This window comes from Rissa tridactyla, chromosome 2, assembly GCF_028500815.1.
Source record: "Rissa tridactyla isolate bRisTri1 chromosome 2, bRisTri1.patW.cur.20221130, whole genome shotgun sequence".
NCBI classification, from domain to species: domain Eukaryota; kingdom Metazoa; phylum Chordata; class Aves; order Charadriiformes; family Laridae; genus Rissa; species Rissa tridactyla.
The window spans coordinates 63,303,900-63,325,466 of NC_071467.1; positions in this window are offsets into that span (position 1 = coordinate 63,303,900).

Here is a 21,567-nt window from a genome sequence, read left to right on the forward strand (position 1 = left end):
CACAAGAATGATATCGTACTGGCTCTGCCTGGGATGGAGTTAACTTTCTTCCCAGCAGCCTGTACGGTGCTGGGCTTTGCATTTGTGGCTACAGCAGTGTCGGTGCCAGACCAGTGTTTTGGCTATTGCTGAACAGTCCTCACACTCCATCGGGGCCATCCCTTCAGCTCCGCACCACCAAGAGCCAGTAGGCTGGGAGCATGTCTGTATCATCCACGTTTGTCAGTGTTGTGATGATGTTACTTTGGCTTTGGTGTGGGGAATTTCTGTTGCCGACGCAAGCAAAGTTTGTGAAAAGCGCATAATGAGTTTACATTTTAATGACGATTCATAAATATGTATTTCAAAGAGGAGTAGGGTGGAATGTACCAGGTGCGGGTGCCCAGGTGCTGGTGGGGGGCTGCAGAGGACCCACCTCAGGGCACAGCCCAGCCCCACAGCCAAGGTGGCAGCACCTCTAAAAATACTTATTTAATGCTGCACAGCAGTTGTGGGAGAGAGGAGTGAGGAAAAACATGAGAGAAACAATCCTGCAGACACCAAAGTGAGGGAAGGAGGAGGGGGAGGAGGTGCTCAAGGCACCCGAGCAGAGGCTGCCCTGCAGCCCGTGGTGAGGCCATACAGATTTATCCTGAAGGACTGCAGCCTGTGGGAAGGAGCCACACTGGAGCAGCTGGTGAAGGACTGTATTCCCTGGGAGGGACCCCATCCTGGAGCAGGGGAAAAGTGTGAGGAGCAGCAGAGAGGAGCTGTTATGGACTGACCACAACCCCCATTCCCCATCACCCTGCACCGCTCGAGGAGGGTGGCAATGAAGGAGTGAAGTTGAGCCTGGGAAAAAGGGTAGGGGGCTGGAGGTGTTGTTTTAATTTGTATTTGGTACAACTCTGTTTTAATTGGTAATAAATTTAGTATCCCCAAGTCGAGCCTGTTTTGCCTATGACAGTAACTGGTGAGTGATCTTACTGTCTTCAGCTCAACCCAGGAGCTTTTCCATCTTATTTTCTCCCTCTGTGGTGTTGAGGAGGGGGGGAGTGAGAGAGAGGCTGGGTGGGCAACTGACAACAAGCCAAGGTCAGCCCACCACAGCCGGTTCAGGATATGGACTTCTCAGTCCCACATTTGCACTGTGGCCTTAGTCCATGTACCCTGCGTGCATATTATGTCCCTCAGAACAGCTATGATAAATCTCACTGCAAGAAATCGTTGCCATTCCACATTTATTTCCCACTCACAGCTTGAATAATCATTTCACTCTGTTATGAACATACTTTCAAAGGCCTAAATGTCACCAGCGAAGCTTCTTCCTTGCAAATACTGATATTGAATTTCAGTGCCTTTCACTTCATCCATCAGTGGAAAGCAATATTTTGTCAGTAATCCAAGCACTTCTAATTGACAAAATCTGTGCTCTTAATGCCTGTCATTCAGGCATCATAATTGTAAAATCATTTTTCACCAGCACCATCAATACAATATAATGAATATTATTGCAGAAAGACAGCATAAAACACAGAAGGAAACTAAGCAGTAAAGGTAAGGAAAATTTTGAGATTCACAGCTAACAACACAGATACATAAAACTTTAGTACCATATCAGTTACAGGAATATTTTCGTATATGAAGCATATTTTGCAACCCTGTTTTGTACTTAATCATATATCTCTAACAAAGGACAACTATAAGGACAATGATTTTACTTAAGTTAGTATTACCATTCCATTTCTAGCCTGTTTGTGTTGTATTATTATAGTATATGATGTGATGCATGTAATCTATATTATAAATTAGAATTTATAATACAGACAAAGAAGTAAGGAAGTATCATAACGTACACAATGCAAGGAATACGACTACAAGGGATCATTACCTTATTGTACAAAATATATTTAGTATTTGAACTAAAAAAGTTCAAGAGAATTGTGGAACGATAAGAAGGCTCTGGTAAAGTACTAAGCATATGCAAAATTTTGCAGTGTGCTTTGCGTTGCATTATGTGCAGTAAAAGTCACCGAACAATGTCATCAAGATGTGCTTCTCCCAGATTGAACCATTATATATATGTAACTCCTATTCAAATATATTTGTATTGAGGTAAAATTAGGGTAATATTGAATTGTTTTTAAACGTAACCTCACCCTTAAATTGAATATGATCTGAAAACAGAGGTGAGGAACAGGCATTGCCTATTAACTGACTTTTTAAAAAAGGTGAAAAAAGTCCTTTATGATATTACAGTAGCAAATTTCTTACAGTGAGCTAGTAAATCTTGCAAATATGTGTTTGTGCACTCTAAACTAGTGCCTTAGTAAATGAATAAACTGGAGGTTAGAATGGGATTTTGCATATCTATAGTCTTGCCCTAGGGCTAATCCTAAATCTTGTAGCTGCTTAAATATTGTGTGTGGTTTTAATAGAAAATAGCCGCTTTTACTCCCTTTAATAGCTGACAGCTCAAAAAGGTGCTTGCTTATCTCCTGAAATATCTAAACAGTGCCAGTGTGTGAAAGCTCCTTTTATCTATCTCCTAGGTGACACTTAATATGAATTCCATTCAGATAACATCCTTGTTGCCAGTCAAACAGAAAAAGAAAAAAAGTATCCACATGCATATACCCAGTAAAGTTAAGCTAAAGCCTCCACAAAAAATCAGTAAGCAGCTTCTTTATATTCCTTCAAATTATGGAGAAAAACAAAACAAAACAAACACACAAAAAAACGCAATCCCCCTAATAATAATCAACTAAATGTTACATATTTAGGTGAACATTTTGGCTTGTATTTCAACAGCTTACGCTAATTCCGATCAGCAACATATACACTGTCCTTAAACACAGTCTAATTATAAAACATTGCTGCATTCCTATCTTCTTATTACTGCCTGAAAAATCACGACTGAACAATAACTTCTTTACTGCAGACAGATCTGGCAGTTTATGACCATGCTTTGCTGAGGCTCTTCCTTTTTAAGACCTCTTTTAAGAGCTCTTCCTTTTCAAATAGAAAGAGTTCTTCTGCATGCCTCGATTTACAGTATATTACTCTGAAGACATCAAAATATGGGAAACGTACCTTTTTATGTCTTTCAGTCTCACCTTAGAAATTATAGTGACAAACTTTCAAAAATAATAATGCAGTATTTCATCCAACTGAGTTATTGTTGGCTTACACATTTCATTATACCTGCATCCATTTTATATCTGCTTAAATAGATCTTTAAAAGACAGCTATTCTCTGCCTTCAGAATTCAAGATTAGTCATTAAAATGCTGTGCGTATTATTAGCCTGTATAGAGCAAAAAGGCTAATCTAGAAAACAGTTCTCTTTTGCTATTCAGTTTGACAGTTGGCACTGTGTTTTGATCTCAAAAATTGAAAGAGTTACTGTAGCCCCATCACATTTTTTTTCTCCTCGCTCTTTCTTTAAAACCAAACCCAAAAGTACAGTCCCCAAGAGGGACATCAGAACTACCTCTACATGATCTCTGCCATATTTATCAATTTTTTACCTGCTTAAAAATCGAGGGAACACCAAAAAATGGAAGCTTTCATCACTGATTGAGGAAATCTGTCCTGTAGTCTCTCTCCTTACCAGACCCTTTTGTTCTGTCTTTGTTATTTCCCATTGAGAAATTATTCCACAAGGACGTTGGTATAACTGCCAGTAATTTAATTTTCAAAAAAACCCCACATTTCCAAACACAACAGAAAGCTATGCATTATCATTAACTGCAAATTTGTTTTTAAGTATCACCTCGAACAATTTCCCCTAAAAATTGTTCCCAGCACATAGCCACCCTTGCCCTTCCACCAAACCCTCACAAGATTACAAGACGCAAGAAAAACTGGATCAATTTCAAAGTGCATTGGTTTTATCCCTAACCACTTTCATATCAGTCCCCAGATGCTCAAATCTTTATGAGAAAATAACAGAAACCAAACAGAGTTGGGACTGTATCAAAGCCATAGATTTTAAGATTTTCCTGCAAATTTTACAAAATCTTAAAATCTATTTGCAGATCCCCCCAGAAACAATTTTGAATCACTAGAGCTAAGCTTTAGGGTATGTTCAGGAGAATGTTTGCACTGAGGCCCACATCTGCCTCATCCTATGGGTGAAGCAGAACCCAACTCTGCTTTAGAATCCATACTCTAGTAGCAGAGTACCACATTGCTAAAGCTATAAAAGAAATGGAGAACACACTCACTGGATCATACCTGTCTATAACGCAACTTCTTAGTTTCTGAGTCAAAACATCCAGTTCCTTTGGAGCATCGACTGGTTTGACCCTCTCTGCCCAAACACCTGGTTGTAATGTGCAAAAAAAAAAAAAAAAAAAAAAAAAAAAAAGAAAAAGCACAAATCTTTAAAACACGCGATTGAATTTCTAGATTAAAATATTAAAATAAACAAGTTTTAATATCAGATTGCAAACTTTTACACTTCTAACTCCCCACCTCTAAAAACAGATACCAGAATTGATGTCTATTTTTTTTTCTTTTCGACTGATAACCAAATAAGAAATTTCATATTAAGCCTGCGCATTAGAAATTCTGTTGCTATTTTACCATGTGTCTTTTACCTAGGGATGACAGCTGAGATGAGCCCTCAGAGGCCTAGAGGGAAAAAGCACCAGAATCTAAATGAAAACTCCAGTCACTTGCTTGAAACCTGAGTATCCCAATCTACTGAGTAGCTAAAATATATTGGAATTAAAGCTTCCACAAAATTCTCAACCAGAATAATGTGTAAGAATCAAAACATATTTACTTTTTGTGACACATTAGATTACAACATTCAGTTAAAAGCATGATTTTTCAGTCAGTGAAATTCTGTTGAAGGTTTATTGACACTGAATCGTGACAATAAAAAATGCTATAGCCACATAAGGTCTTAAACTAGATATAACGGGTTACTTTAAATGCACACTGGAACTGGAAAACAAGGCTTTCAACTATTTTTGGCATGCATTTGAGATGACCTTTTTGTTCCACCTCCTGAATATTATTGTCCTTCTCATGGTAATGCAAAATGCCCTATCTTATGATTAGCACTACTGGACATAGAAATATTTTATCTTTAAGGCCAGAATGTGACAAAAATACTCACAAAATAAATATAGACTGCCTCTGACCCTAATATATGTATTAGGTTGTAAAATGGCCATTTCTGTCAGGTTATCTGAAAATATTTGGGTCAAGCGTATTGTAGCAAACTAGGAAATATATTTTCCCCTTTCCCTGCTGTAGCAGAAAGGTAAAAGTTATGTTGCTACTTTTTGCCCTGGAAGAGGGCTCTTTTCCTGTCAATCCAGCATAAACATCAGCAAAAAAGAAAACGTAACTACACATTCAAAGGAAGAAAAAGCCAAGGACAGATTTGTTTTGTATTACTTAATACATGACATGAATAATTGAGTGAGCCTTTTTTATCCTCAGTTTCTATGCATAAATCCCATCATTCAGAGTGAAAACACTACCCCCACTCAAACTGCTTACCGATGTATATTAGAAACCATAAAGTCAAAATCACATGCCTGAAAATCTGTTTTGAAAATAGTGAACTTCTGAAGAGCATATATTAATCACATAACTTGGCTTAGCAGGATGAGAGGTTTTATTGTTGTCTATTAAGAACAATTTTTTTGTTTGTTTGTTTCATCTAAAAATTGCTTTAATTTTTTCATTAATTAATAGTTATATATAACACTGATGCACCAGAACTGTGTCATGAAATATTATTGAAGAAAAATTAAGGAAATGCAACAGGTATTTTAGCTGCATGAAGAGGTATACAACAAAAACCAATTCTGAAATACATTCACGTGCTTCAGAAATGAACAATTAACAACCTGTGAAGGAATGATTTAGGAAGTTTATTATAGATACATTTGACAAAGTGCATTTACACCTAGCTAATCAGAAAACTATCGCTTAAAGCCATCCCAAGATGCTGATTACCATCAACATGCGAGTACTAAAAAGCCAGGCGGTTTTATTCATCGATGGAGTTGTGTACATCAGACAAAAAAAGGTTTTTAATAAAGCATCTCTCTCTGATTCAGAATGGTCCCCTATGCTATCCAAAATGACAGCTCAACCTTCGTTACATTAGTAAAACACAAGTCACACGCAGACTATTGCGGTCTGACATCTTAATGCAACTGATTCCTGCAAAACGCCACAACTGTAGCTCCAGGGAATGAATTCCCCTATTGTTGGCGCCGAATCATTTGCTAGACTGGCACAGCACTGGCCAGCTGGCGACATGGGAGCTGGACCAAAGCCCACAGGATGCTCCCTGGCTGCCAGTTCCCTAGAGGACACTGCATGAGAAGCCGAGCCGGGAGAAATGGGCTGCCACCACAGCCCGGACCCCCAGCCAGTGGCACAGCAGGGATTTGGAAGCGATGGCTGCCGCCACCGGCTCCTCCGTTGCATCCCCCTTGACAGTAGCAGCCCTCCTCACCGTGCCAGGCAGAGCACGCAGTGACAATCGCTGGCAGTGGTAAGAGGGCCTGGAGAGAGGGAAAGGAAAGGGGAGCTGGAGCTGTAGTGAAGTGGCTCTAACGCTCTCATAGCAAACGCGGTTGCAACATAGGGCAGTGAGATCAAGCACGTTGCATGGATGAAGAGAAGTCTGTATCTTCCCTCAGTTCCAAGAAAAGCATCAATGTAAAACAGACTCTTAAAAGCTTGAAGGCTGGTATTTCCTGCCTGAAATCATTCAGGGTGATCATTCCTGAGGGTGTTCATATTTCTGCAGAAAAGGGGAGGAAAAGATCAATTTTTTCATCAGTCAGTGAGAGAGATCATTGGATGTACTTCCATTTCTACATGCAAATGACCTTTTTTGTTTAAATCCAACTTCATCCCTCTTGAATCCCAGCAACTAACTCAGAGCAGAGAAAGAGCATAACTACTTTAAATACTTAAAAAGTTGACCTGAAAGAGGAATGAAGCCAAAGAGTGGGATCAAATCCTGATAGTCTCTCACCTTACAGAAGTCTGAGGCACATTGCCTGCCCTGGCATCTCAGTCCTGAGTCACACCTGGGGCTGACAAGCACTCCTTTCCCTCACAGTTCCACATAATTCAAGGCTTTTTTACTTAACAGTTTGCTGTATCGAAGCCCAGGGTAAGTAATAACCAGTGAATCTCAAGAGATTTCAGGGTTTAATTCAGAGAAACATCTGAAGGGCCTTATATCCCTTCAAACGTAATGAGCTGAATAACTCATAGGAATCAGGCCTCTGTTGACATTTCCAGTAACTTGTTTTTAACAAGAATTGAAATATGACAACAGCCTCCCCTGTTGTTTCAATATTTCTTTATATTTTCCTAAGCAAAATCAGACATAATAAATAGAGTGGGGGGAAGTCGGGGGTGGGGGGAAGTCGGGGGTGGGAGGGGGGGAGTGGAGCAACAGACAATGAAGTTAAAGAAACACAATTTAATGGTACCTCGAGTCTGAAACACAAAATGCAAAGGTTTTTATGCAGCTGGTTGGTTAAACATGGTTTCCAATTTTGTTGTCATTTTTCCCCCAAACATTTTAACCAAAACTGAAGAAACAGTCTGACATTCTATCTTAACAATATCACATCTTTGGCAAAATGTGAGCTCTTCTTCAGTATTGTTTTACTTGAAATTTGCTTGTTCAGGCTACTGAATCACGCTAAATCTGCATTATTATTCTTAGATAACAAACCTTGTCAACAAAGATTATTTTCCATAAGTCATGGCATGGTACCTAAGTTTTGCTTTGGTCTCAACACGAACATAATACAAGATAGGCAGAGATGTCACTAATTTGCTATATGCAGCCTTGAAATTCAGTCACAGATGAGGTTTTTAAAATAAGCAAAGCTGATGGCATCAGTCTGTTCAAACACACATGTAAGTTTTTTAGTACAACCCTTCTTAATGTACATTTTCCTTGAATGATAATTTTAGGTCTTTGCAAAGTGTCAGCCTGTGTGATTTCCAAGTTATGTGATGGGGCTACTCACTACTGACATGCCTGCAACATCCTTGATAATTCTACCCCCAGGGGCGTAACTTCTGTTTAATAACCAATTTCATTCCTATTGTCAACGCAGTGGCTGTCCTCTGCAGCCATGGTGCTACGTCACCCTATGACGGTAAAAATGCATTCTGGAACAGGTTGTTCCCTGCCATAATTCCTTTGAAGCCAACTCATTTGCATCAAGGGTGAACTCAGATCACAGTCTTTCAAGTTGAACTCCTCAGTATTTCTTGAAGGCAATCCAAAGAATGACTTCTTGTTTCAAAAAAATTCTCATGAAACATTTTAGGTACCACTGTGTACTATTTCAAGGAAGGATTATTTTATCTGTAATATTAGTCTAATCTAAAGCATACAATAGCTTCTGAACTTTTCAAGACACAATTATCTTTCAAGTACCCGAAATGAAAAGGTCACAGCAAAGATATTCTGAGTGGATTTAATAAACTGATAATAGGTCTGGGTCTCCGGTCCTTAAGTAAGGTTTCTCTTCGGTTACATACCCATAGTTTCTAGAACACAGAAAAGATTACAAATGTTACTTTGTCAGATGTTAAATCAATTATTCTTACTTTTCTCTCAAGCATAACATCTTTTTCCATTCCCTTTCATTTTGCTTTGAGTTGCTCAATCTTTTTGACCTCTGAATACAGATGTCAGGAGCTATTCCAATTGTATTAGAATATTTTATGGTCTGAAGGTTCTTTATCCACATCTTAACTTGTCTCTAAGAAGGCTGGGAGGTTGCTCTAGTTTCAGGGACATAGAAATAACTAAACTTTTGCAAATTTCACGTCAAATATAATACCAAGAGCAGAAAAATAGTATTTTTCGAAATGTCAAAAATGAACCATGCCAGTCTGCTTGAATTGGAAGAGACAAGTAGATAATCCTATAAAATCAAAATCAAATAGTCCACAACACATTTAGTATTTCAATGAACTAACAAGTAGGCTATGGTCACACAAACTGTATCACGTTAACAGGTATCACATGATTTTTTCCCCCTACAGAATATTAAAATTACAATACAAGTATTAAAACAAAAAAGGTCTAGCATGATACTGTCAAAACGATGTATATGGCTGGGATGTTTTTTTGTCCTGAAAGACAGATGCTTTACCCTCAGTAAGGCAGGAATTTATTTAATGTTGATCCAGCCTCACCCTGGGTATTGTGTGCAGTTCTGGGCGCCACAATTAAAATGCACCCAGGCGAGGGCAATAAAGCTGGTGAAAGGCTGGAAGGCATGCCCAGGCAGGCATGGACAAGGACACTTGTATAATACCTTTAATATGCTTCCATTTTTGGTCAGTCCTGAAGTGGTCAGGCAGTTGGACTAGCTGATTGTTATAGGTCCCTTCCAATTGGAACTATTCTGTTCTTTTCTACCCTAAATCTTACAAATTTCAAAAACTGAGAGAACAAGATAGCTGTCTCCTGCTAACCCACATTCAAAAAGAGTTTTGCTATCAGTTAAAGGGATAGGACTTCACCCATTTTTATGAAGCAAAGAACAATACAGTCCCCTCCTCAACCATTAAAATAGCAACAGCTGAACACCATCTTTTCTCCTCGGTCATTTCTCCAAGCACGCTGCCACATTGGGTCTGCCAAACTTGTCTCTCCCTTTCTTGCACTGTCCCCAATGCAGTTTGCCCCAGGAGATGGAGACAGGCTTCAAGTTGGTGGCACTGGTGTGGCAGGGGAGTGGGAGGCTGAGGTATATTTCCCTTTACTCTCTCAGCTAAATCTACTTCTTAGTCATGTTGCAAAGGGTGTGAATCCGTTGTGAACACAAAAGGTCCTTACACCCTGGGAAAAAAAACAGGTGATATCCTCTGCTCATGCACACAAGCCCCACACTGTTCAACACCTGGGCTTGCACAGAATATCACTATATCGGACAAGCAATGCTCGGACAGAACAAGCTCTGTCTTGCCGACTTTTTCCTGTCTCTGATGATTATCAACAGTAAGCACGTAAGTACAAAAACTGAGCAATATAGCAATACATTTCCCGAATATTCTCCCAGCCCTTGACTGCAGAAGGAATTTCTGTGGAAAATCAGATTCTACCCAGTGAGATAGTGTACCCTATTTCCTTCTAAAAGAAAGGTACAAAAGAAACTGAATTGTCACAGTTGGTGGTCCCCAGAATTAGTAACTGTGTTGCCGGGTAACAAAATGTAAAGGTCAATGTACCATCTATATTGTACATTCTCTAACCATTTTTACAATCAGACATGTAAGCTCCTAGATGTCAATATCTCATGTTCACGTAAAACAGGACCCCAACAGAATTGCATACCCATTGTAATAATTGGTTGCTTTATTTATCATTTCTTTAATTCAGCGGAGAAAAATGTACTTTTAGGTGCACTTGACCTAGGCTAAGCAAACAAAACAATGCATTAAAACATGTTTTCTCCTTATTTTCCTCCAAGAATCCACCATTAATAGAAAACACTCTACAGTTAGGAACAGATGAGGTATCTAATTATCTGGTGCAACCCCAGAACTGCAGGCTTTCCAGGCAGACATATCCTTCCCTGATACAAAATTGAATACATCTTTGAAACTCGGCTTGAATGTTTTACTAAGTTTGCACAAGTAATTAAGTATCATATTTCTTAACAAAGCTATCGCTTCCTATGTATAAATAAAACATTGAGACTTGGTGTGCATGGCATTATTTGGACATATGCCAAAGTTCCTTATTGCAGCTGGCTAATTGCTGTATGATTTTAGATACTACAGCATCCGTTTTTAATTTTGTCACTTGTCTGCTGTGCCAGAAATCATTCACAGGAGCAGAATCTACAATTAAAATTTCTGCAATATACAAAGAGCGGCAAGAATGCGAATAGTGTGCATTTAACAGAACTGGACTGGGTCAGCCTTTGGGCTATGCGTTTCCTGAATTCAACTGATCTTCAGCAAGGCTTCATTGCATTCCTCCCACAACATCTAAATGTAGTCACCTGCAAGACAACGAGCTCACTCCCCCAGAAACAGAAACAAAAGGAAAGAATTAAAAGTTAAAGTTGCTACATACACAAGACTCTTGTATAAAGTCATGAAATCAAGGCAATGAAAATGCAAAAAGCTTGACAGTGTCACTACCTTGTAGTGTAATCATTCCTCTGCATGCTTTCATATTTCTTCCTCCGAGACACAGTCTACCAGGAGTTAACTATATGAGAACATCAAACTTCATTAATTTCTGCAGTCTCTGCCTTCATAGCTGAAAAACCACGTCAAATTACTACAGGAGTATAGCTTAAGAGGTGAAAGTCACAATGCATATTAGTCAAAAGATTTTTAGAATGATCTTGTGACTTGGTGATTCAACATTTTCAAATGCCCAAAAGTTGCAAGTTTACAAATAAAGCCTTTATTTTCCTCCCTAGACACAAGCTTAATTTCTCCCTCTTGCAGCTACCAGATATCAAGAAGCTCCACCCTTTCCTCCCTAAACTCATCAGCTTTCCAGCCACACTTTACCCCATGCACCAGATTATGTACCCAGCTTCCTCTTTGTGTATTTCTTTCAGGGCATTACCACTCCTGAATGGACGAGAGAGACATTCTACAAAGACAGGAAGGCCAGAATCCTCATGTGATTCGTGTTTACTCAAGGTAGTTATAACTTTGCTCTTGGAAGAAGCAGGAGGGTAGTGCTCATCATCATTATTGAGAGAAGCCTATAGGCTCAGGTCCCTTGAAAATGCTGGAAGAACACATCTGTTTTTGAGAAGTTAAATTTACAGTTCCTTCAAAGATGAAGAATGAACATCTCAACCTCTGCTCAAGAAGGTGTCAGTATCAGAAAGTGGTACTGTCTCCTTAATATTTTTTTGACAACATAACACCAGAACATGCCACAGTTCACCCCTGTAACGACATTGAAACATACACCTTGAGGATGGATTATTCTGCTTATTCCAGACTCTTGCCTGAAGATGCCTCTTTTTCTCCAAGGATTGCATGCCTAATTGAAATGGCAGCAAAAGCTACACTAGGAAAATGTGACCAAAGGACCTGGTCTTAAGTATGGAACTGGCCCTGATCAATCATAAAGTCTGGATAAGAAAAAATCCCCAAGTCAATCTCCAGATATACAAATAACTGCGTATTGAAATAGAAGACAGGCACAAAAAGGTCTCAGAGTGAACTGGTGACAAACAAGCACAACAAAACATGCATAGGAGAAAACTCTCAGCTTTAAGAGAACTTGAAGTGCTTTTATTTTTTTCTGTTTCGTCATTCTTCACTCTGAAAAATAATTCACCTTACAAGTCTTAATTTATACAGTATATATACTATTTATGCAATGCTTATCACAAAAAAAAAAATTACCATATTCCAAAATAGTATTTCTAGTACTTAAGTTCATATAATGAGCTTCTGAATTGGTGGTGGTGGTATCTCATTTCCACAAGTATTAATTTTCTGGATTAAGCTATTTTCTGATTAAGCTATTTGATACTTAGATAATCAAAACCACTTTTGCCCTGCATTTTTTTACTTGGCTTTTTACAGAATAAAATCAGAAAAGCCATAAGAATCTACCACCAAGAAATTATTTGATAATCAAAGAGTAAAACCACCTTATGTACTCAGATAGCAATGAAAAAGTTCAATGTCATTGGACATTCTTATACAGAACTCAGAATTACCATTGGATTTCCCACATTTTTATTTTCACATCTTAGAAATGGAATTTTTTTCTTTTTTTTTTTTTTTTAAAAAAGAAAGATTATCATGTTTTGTCCCTGGTTACGAGCAGAATAGGAAGTACATCAAAAGGTTGCTGATGGAGATAGTTGCTACAGATCAACAACAAGAACAACCGAAGTTAATGCTTGTGAAAATGAGAACTCAGTATCAGCAGTTCAACTGTTCAGTACCTAAATGTTAATGCTAGAAATACTGTTTTGGAAGAAAAAGTTCATTTTCTTTTTGGATTACCACCATCACTTCATGACTTTAGCAGAAAAGCAGATGGTAATACCCCTCAAGAGATCAGTTGTGTTCTTGTTGAGAAAGACTTAAAATAGCAGAAGAGAGATCAACATTAAGAATTGTATCTGCCAAAAGCTAACTTCTAGTACTGTATGATTACTGTTCTTCACTAGGCTTAGAAGAGAAAATTTCCATTGTCAAATGTTTTTAATGTCAACCATTATCACTTTTGGAGGTGATAATTAGTCAGCTAACACTACATGAGGAACATAAACTGAACACATAATACGTTCTTTTCTAACTAACACAGGAAGTATAATTACTTTTCCATTGCTGCAACATCCCAAAGTCAATAAAAGACAATAGGTTCTGAAAGCTGAGATAAAACAGGATAAATAGAAGGCATCCATCAGCAGCAATCTTCTTGTTTTAAGTTCTGCCTAACTTCCACTAGAGGTTGAATTCCTTCTGAGAAATTCAGTTCTACCTATATTCTTCTATTGAGTTCCGTCCTGAACAGGTTCAACAGATTATTTTGTATTAAAATGCCTGCAGAATATTTTATAACCAGCTTCTCAGAATTTAATCAGCAAGAATTTAGTCGTATACTACCTGTTTTGCCATGATAAAAGTTAACTTTTTTCATTAGATCCTATTTTAGTTTTTATCCTTACTGCACCTACAAAACACACTGAAATCAGCTTAATTCTCCTTACTTTAAAACTGAGCTGTCTGCTAAACCTATTTCAGAGATAATAATTTGCTATAGTTATAGTGAGTATGTTCTAAATTGATCTAATTAGAGTGTCTTGAGAATAACGGTTGCAAGACCTGTTCTGATTAAAGCACCAATTTTAGCAATTTATGGGGTTTTTTTCTGAAATAGACTCCTTTGGGGCTGAGGTTGTTTATTGTTTTGCCTCAGCTCCGTAACTTGGAGAGGGAGAGGGTACAGTATCAGTTAGTTATCTTTATATTTGTCTTTATAAATTATAAAAAACACTACATTTTTTTTGCGATATTCTAAGTATTCCTAATGAGTGTAGAAAACACCATACATTTCACAGCAATATCAGACAGTATAAAAATAAGGGTCGGGTGTGGGGTATGGTGTGTTAAAGGCCTTTATTTGCTCTCGTTTTTAAGAAAGAGATCCCCACATTACATGAGAACTGATAAAATTCAGTACTTCTTTTTCGGTTTTGAAAACACAATGACATTTTTTGGTTTTGTTTGAGAGTGACAGTTAGACCGACATGATGATACCAGATATGATAGCGCTCTGAAGTGGATTATCTTCCCAGGATTGCTGTGGTACCCCACTTTGTCAGCGACTTAACTCTGCAAGCTGATGGGGGTTTTGGGAACGGATTCAGCAAAACACCCGAACATCAAATTTCTCCTTAAATATACCAAGCAAACTACCCTAGTGTAATATCACACACACCATTATACCAGCTTAATCACTAGGAGCTGTCTACAAAAACCATGTTGTTGCACATAACCTCAGTACAGAAAAGAATCAAACTATAAACTTATGACACCTGCCCCAATATTCAGAAATACACTCTGCAGGATAAATTAGCCTGAACTATTTGCCACACTGCCACTGATAATACCACCACAATGAGAGCACGTATTTCTATAATATACTCCCGTTTCCACTATAAGCAAGACATGAGATAATATCCCCCATAAAGTCAACTAGCGGGGGGTGGGGGGAATCCACAAAAACAACCAAACCCAACCAACAACAGAGAAACTTCCAAGTGTGCAAACCAAGATTTTGCCTTATCTATATGCTTAGATTGTTATACCACAACCACACTCATATTCCAGCATAAGGATGCCTGTAGGCATGCTAACTATGCCCCGGGTTGTTTCAATATCACTGACCATTAAAATTCAGCAAACTGCATCAGCAACCACTCAACAGAGAATGAAGGTACCAATGCAAGCGCCCTGAATGATGACTATATAAAGCGTTGACCATATACACAAACTCAAAGAAAGCAAAACATTTTGTGTTTTCTGTGAGAAAAGCCACATAACAAGGATACTCTTGTGACTGCACATGGCTCGGTATTTAGTTGGACAGAATGCTGTTTCTTTTATTCAAAAAACAAAAATCATAGTACTCATTGCTGACATTTCAGCTGCCACTATATAAGAGCAACCTGCATAAATTAGAGGATATACATTCACTTGCAAATGGAGAGACAGAAGATTAATTCATTGCATTTAAAGGTTTCAGACAGGGCCAGGCTAGTAAGTTAGCTATCTGTAATGAGGGAACTGAAGCTTACGTTTTTTGAAGAATAGGCAGAATTGGAAAACAATTTCAACGTTTCGCTTTTTTTCCTTCATCTTCTGTCATAAGCAAACAAATAAAATTCCTTTAATTCTTCCCCATGTGTTTCACAGATGAATAGATGAAATGGAACAGAACAAAGATGGAGAAAATCTGTTTAAAATACATCATATTGACCAGGGAGGATGCAAGCAAGAGGCTACAATATGAGACACTGGTAGCAGGATCCTGGGACAGGTTCACTCTTAAAGCATACCAAGAGGCATTCAGGGTCTTCACCTCTTGTTGAAAACTGAATTTCTTCTCAGAAAGCATAAGCAGGAATGAAATCTCTCTAATGATTTTTACATTTACCTCTGGATAATTCTTCAGTACTTACCATTCTAACTCTAAAAGATAGGGCTTTTGTTGACTGAAGAGATAACGCACCAAGCTCTTATACAAGAATCTGCTGTTGGAAAATAGTACCCAAGTCTAAGAGCAGCAAAATTGCCGAGCATTAGCCATATTGCCAGGTTCACAGCCAGTACTCAAGATATGGCAACAGACATTCCCTATTGCTATATCATCAATACAACCCTTCAAAATTATTTTCCACCTAGTGAACCAGTTACTCCTGAGAAACAGCAAAGGCAAGGAACAGTTTATAATCTTCTGTCATGTACATTAACATCTTCTAATGAAGACCCAGTTTAATGAACCACTTATCGATAAGTTGAAATGTATCCCTATAGCAGGAATTACTTAAATCTCACTGAATTTCTCAGTATTGTGTCTTTTTCCATAATGAATAACATCCTTTGATTCCACAAGCCTGTTAGGTCTGACTGATTTTGGCACTGGAGCTCTGTTTGACTATCCTCATGGTACATCTCTACTTTATTCCAGAGGTGTAATTCCAGTTAATATGGGCATATATTGACATCTGTTTGAATGATCAGCCTGGGTTTCACAAAGCCAGCAAAATTTGTGAAGAGGCCTTAGTAAAAAAGGCTCCCACAGACCACAATGCTCCACAGCACTAGTGTACCAAATTATCTCATTTAAAGCCAACCAAGGTATACATACCTATATGAGAACCAGCCACACTTTGGAACTTGAGCAGCGATGGGTTGTTCATCCTCAAAATAACTCTCAGGAGTGCCTTTATTTTGTGTACTATTACATTAACTTCTATACACCATAGTTTCACCTAGGGAGTACTTTGAAATAAGAACATAACATAACATTTGAACATTTCTTTGTATGATCTCTGAAGTATGGGCTTTACACCCAGGTATTAGAGAGATATTTCTATCAGGATCTTTCAAAAAGTGTTCTATTTTAAGTATAAGAAAGATCTAGCAAGACAATGACAGTACATCTCAAATAACGAAAAGCATTACCCTTTTTATTTTGTTAGATTAACACACGCAGCAATTTCTAACACCGAAACGCTCAGCACATACTACACAGGTTCCATTGCTATTGTTTACATTCAGTCAATATTTAAAAAAAACAAAAAAACAAACAAGCAAAAAAAAAAAGGTCCACCTACTACAGGTCTACATGGCACTAAGTAGAAAACAGAAAGATGTCTCACAACAGTTCACAAACCAGATTTTTAAAAGAGCTCATGCCAGCTTTACTCACCTTCCAACATCAATGGTAGTATACCTAAAGGCAGACAACAAGGCGTATGTTTTTCAGAATCATATCCTATGCATTTTTTTTTTTTGTAGAGTATAGCTCACAAGAAACTGTACTAATAAATAACATCTTGGAGCTGAATTTGCCTCCAGTGAAAACAGTGATCCGAATACTGTGGACATACAATATCTTAGAAATTTGGTTTTACTTATTTTCACTTAAGAAACACGCTACATTTAGAAGGCCGAAGTTCATCTCTACACTTTAAAATTTTTAAAAAACACAAGATCACAGAGAAGAAAGAAAATCATCTTGGGCAACCTCACACTCTAGTTTGCTAATAGGAGCATAGCTGTTCCTCGTTAGCAACAAGTTTGCAAGCACCAGCTTGGAAACAAGGTGGCATGCTCTACTTTAAGTAGAAATGAGGCACTAATTGGAAGAAAATATCACTTTGCTTGAAGAAAAACCATAGGTCATAGTTGCATGACCCTTTTGAATCATCAGTCAGGATGGTGCGTTTTAGACCCTGACTGATTTCTGGATGCTATGCTGAAAAGAAAGTATAGGAGCACAGTCCTCCCACAGTGCACTTAAAGTAATTCAGAACTGACAGGCAATAAAAGAAATATTGTTCCTCTTCTCATTTAGAAGAACAAGAATAGCTGTATGCAATTTTATTTCTGAATTTGATAAGTGAAAAATGACTCATTTTATTAGACAAAGGCCATTTAAAATGTTAAAAAAGCCTGCTGCTATAATTTGCATATTTTTAAAATGAAATTGGTTCATCACAGAACATTTATATATAGTATTATGAGATATGTGAAAGCCTGTAGATATAAAAAATGGTTTACATTATAGCACTTTTCAGTTTTATGTTACGTTAACGATCATTAAAAGTACACAATAAAAATATCAGGTAGCTGTTCATATGTCATTTGACATTTTAGACTATCAAAGGCGGCATGATTGGAAGACCAAAATCAAATTCCTCTCCTGACACACAGCAAAAAAAGAATGGACTAAAAGGGAGAACCTGTTTTGAATTGTATGCCTCTTCCCTGCGTTTACAAATGGATGTGCCCATCAAAACTGCAACCACAAATCGGTGTATCACACATGTGACTCCAAGAGCGTGTAAACAAATGACCTTGGAGTTCTATTGCATAGCTAGCTCTCTGTGCCCCAAATCAGGCAGGTAATGAAGATTTTACAGGTTGAGAGGTTGTCCTCAAATGCACATACCATTAGCTCTCTCACAAACAGACATGCTTTTAATTAATGTACGTTGGTATAGCTGTGTTTTCTCCTTCTATCCTTTTCCCACCTGTGCCACCAAAAAAGAGTGAGTGGTGTGGAGGCAAGGTATGGTTACGCACCCAAGCAGGGAACAGTTCAGTGAGGCTGCCTGGATAAACGTTAATATATATGCAAAGTAAAATCTCAAGACAGGCTTGAAAAAATCATATTGACACCATTAGAAACTCGCAATAGAATTATTACTTTGCTATGTATAGTCAAAACATAAATATCCTCTATGTTGCCAGTTCCTTAATTTAAAAAGTTTAATTTAGGAGAAATTCTGTGTGTGTGTGTGTGTGTGTGTGTAACTTTAGAAGTTAGAAAACTTGATTTAGTATTTAAGTCGCTAGTCTGAAATTCAGGACATACAGTTCAGCTAAGTTAACTGCAGACTTTTTTGTGTAATTTTAAAACCATCAAATTGAATCTCTCCATAAATCTCTTTTGTCTACACTTTATTCAGGCTATGAACTGAATAGCCTGGGGAAAGAAGCAGGGGTTTTATGTGTATGAATGCTGCCCCCAGCTCACAGGGCCTTGCAATGGCCATTTACACCTGAAAAATGAATAATGAGGTTGTATGATCTTTGTGCTTGCCCCATCACTCATGCCTGAGAGAAGCCCCAGTGAACATCTGCAAAGCAAACTGATCATCCTTCTCCCAAAACCTACCTTCCTTCAGATGCCTACAAATAAACTCAACTGCAGCTGTGGTGTGCCCAGAAACCAGTGTTACGCCCACCAGTATCACGTCATGTTTTGTTTTACTCTCCTTTACTCTCCTCAATTTCCCTGTGCCTTTAGGAGTGGATATCGTCTCTTTGTCATGTGTTTTTACACCGTCTACAACAAAGAGAGTCCTGATCCATGACTTGGGATTATGGCACTCCTGTTACTAAAAACCCCACTTCCAGTACACTGCCCTGACGGACCATGGGCAGTCCCCGCTCCTCCCAGCCCCTAGGGAGCCCACAGCCCATGCAGCACCTTGACAGTGATTTTGGTGCATCGTTTTTATTCATTTGAAAAGTAACAGTACAGTGGAATCCTACTTAAACCACACAGCTCTTATAATTTTATATTTTATAGTAAAATAATTTTACATTCTATATAAAATTGGTAATAATAAGCACTGCAACCAGAAGTCTTAGGCTACAAACTATTTGATAGCTTTATTTCTCTGAATTTATCTTGGTCTGTGGTCTCTGTACTTCTGTTAAGTCCCTCACTGAAACTTAGCTTAAAACACGGGGCTCTGAGCAACAAGATCTAGTTGAAGATGGCAGGTTGCTCAGAGCCCTGTCCGACGTGACCTTGAATGGTTCCAGGGATGGCGCATCTACCACCTCTCTGGGCAACCTGTGCCAGTGTTTCATCCCTCTCATTGTAAAAAATTTCTTCCTTCTATCTAGTCTAAATCTTCCCTCTTTTAGTTTAAAACCATTACTGCCTGTCCTGTTGCAACAGGCCCTGCTAAAAAGTTTGTCCCCATCTTATAAGCCCCCCTTAAGGAAGGCCACTATAAGGTCTCCCCAGAGCCTTCTCCTCTCCAGGCTGAACAACCCCAACTCTCTCAGCCTGCCCTCACAGGAGAGGTGCTTCAGCCCTCTGATCATTTTTGTGGCCCTCCTCTGGACCCACTCCACCAGATCTAAGTCCTTCCTGTGCTGAGGGCTCCAGAGCTGGATGCAGTACTCCAGGTGGGAGCTCACCAGGCCACGCTTCTTTTGATGCAGCCCAGGATATGGTTGGCCTTCTGGGCTGCAAGCGCACTTTGTCAGCTCATGTCCAGCTTTTCATCCACCAGTACCCCCAAGTCCTTCTCAGCAGGGCTGCTCTCAATCCCTTCACCCTCCAGCCTGTGTTAGATAACAGAGTTTGCCCCAACCCATGGTGCAGGGCCCTGCACTTGGCCTTGTTGAACTTCATGAGGTTGGCATCAGCCTACCTGTCAAGCCTTTCCAGCTCCCTCTGGATGGCATCCTGTCTATCAGGTGTGTAAACCTGAGCACCACACAGCTTAGTGTCATCTGCAAACTTGCTGAGGAATCACTCGATCCCACTATATCATTGGTGAAGATATTAAACAGTACTGGTCCCAATACAGACCCCTGAGGGCCACCACTTGTCACCTGGATCTCAATCTGGACATTGAGCCGTGACCAGTACCACTAGTAGTAATGCAAGGAATATAGCAAGTAATTATGATTTTTAATTCCAGTTCGGTAGATGATAACAACTTGCCTTGAACCATCACGCAACGATTGCATATTGCAGATAATGAAAGATCATGTTTACACAAGCTAGAACATTTTAATTCTGAGGACGTGATCATTACCTTGAGGTGCAAAGCAGTGTAGTAGTCTTTTATTTTTCATGACAGTCCAGAGAACCACCTTGTGATATTAGAGATTTGGCTTTGCATCAGAGCAGCCTGAGAAAAAAAGTTGTGCTTGGAGTTACACGGATAAGAGATCTGAGCAGAGGTTTCCCACTGCTCACTGTGACTCTAGCTATCAAGGCTCCCTTTTTTTCTCTCTCAAGCTCTGATTTGGGTAAAAAGTCTGAAAGCTTGGAACTGGGGGCAGGGGGGGGGGGGGGGCGGGGCGCGTGCAGCAAAAAAAAAAAAAAGCACTGCAGACCAAAGCTTAGAGAAACACTGCAAGTTGTTCTGGAAATGCGTAGACATCTTTTACGCTGCCTTGCTCTGAGTGTTTGAACCTTGTCAAGGACAGCTCTAGACACAGACGAAGTCAGTAGCTGCCTAAGGCAGGACACTGCAGAAGGCAGCAAGAGAACCATGACTACTCTGTCTTGTCAGTCTGTGCCAGTTCCCCAACATACCAGGCTTGTTATTACGATCGTCAAGCAGAGAAGCAGAAGGCCTTTCTTTTTTTTTTTTGGGGGGGGGGGGGGGGGGGGGGGGGGAGGAATTTAAAAAATATACATGTACTTCCACTTTTCCTTTTTTATTCTTCACCTTGATAGGAGGTTTACACCAAAGGAAAAAGTGGAATGACAAAATATGTGCTATTCACAGTCAAATATCCAAAAGCTTACAAATTAGAAGATGCGATTTTGCATATTCAAAGTAGAATCCCAAACTATTAACAGCACTTACTAGTTAGACAGATGTTCAAACATCTGACTTGATCATAAAAAATGGCATTTATATGCATAGGTCCAAGATACAGGGCGTATATACCGGTTTGGGGTTTTGGGTTTTTTGGTTTTATAATATGAAGATGATGCTTTTGAACCTCTAAGATCTGTGGAAACTTCTCCATCAAATGGCATCTCCCTTTGTACTAAACCTACCTTTATTAA